This window comes from Aphanomyces invadans, assembly GCF_000520115.1.
Source record: "Aphanomyces invadans strain NJM9701 unplaced genomic scaffold supercont1.54, whole genome shotgun sequence".
Taxonomy (NCBI): domain Eukaryota; phylum Oomycota; class Saprolegniomycetes; order Saprolegniales; family Verrucalvaceae; genus Aphanomyces; species Aphanomyces invadans.
This window is the reverse complement of record NW_008580199.1, coordinates 234,420-235,277: the sequence shown is the minus strand read 5'-3', so window position 1 is coordinate 235,277 and position 858 is coordinate 234,420.

The window sequence follows — 858 nt, the reverse complement described above, 5'->3', positions numbered from 1 at the left end:
TTTCATAAAGAGTATTCTGTTTGAAGGAGTGTAATCAATTCCATTGTATTCAGAAGAATTCGCGGAGCATTACAACAATTTTTTATGAAAAAATTAATTCATAAACATGCAAATTGTAAAAAAGGTCGGTCAATGCGTTCGACCACTGTGAACTCGAATCAATCCTGAATCCTCGATGACCTCATAACAACACCCAGAAATTCCATAGTACTCAGTGTCTGATTGAATACTACCAACCTTCCTGGGCACTGCTTAACATCGCAAAACCCTACAATCTGCCGAGCGTATGAGAAAATGCAAAGGTTAAACTTAGCTGCCAAAAGGTTTATCCCGACCAAGAGCACGTTAAAGAGTTAAATACCCGTTTAAACGTGTCGAAAGGGGTAAAAGGGGTGGGTATTTTATCGGTCTTTTACCCTTTTAACCTTTTCCCTGTCCAAGGTCAGTCAAACAACGACTTTGCGACACAGGAGACGACGAAGCAGAGAGGTAGAGGTTGCCACGTCCACGACTAATAGCAATGCGTTGCATTCGACGATGACGGGACTTTCGCTGCACTTCAGCACGCTTCGTTGCGTTGGGTCGGGCCATTACCTCATAACGGGCAAGAACAGAACGATACCACAAACCGTCTGCTTCACGCAGTGGCATCAATGACACATGGAAATTGGTTAGAGCAAACGAGAGATATTGAATCTCATCGTAAACAACTTGATTCCACGCAAACGTCGAGTAGGAAATTTTCCACAAGCTGCACACACGACCAAAAATGTTCTCCACAAGAACTCTGTCCGACGAAACTCGGTGGTTGCGAGCATAGTCATCCTGGTTCAGCAGACCACGTGGTGGGTTCTTCTT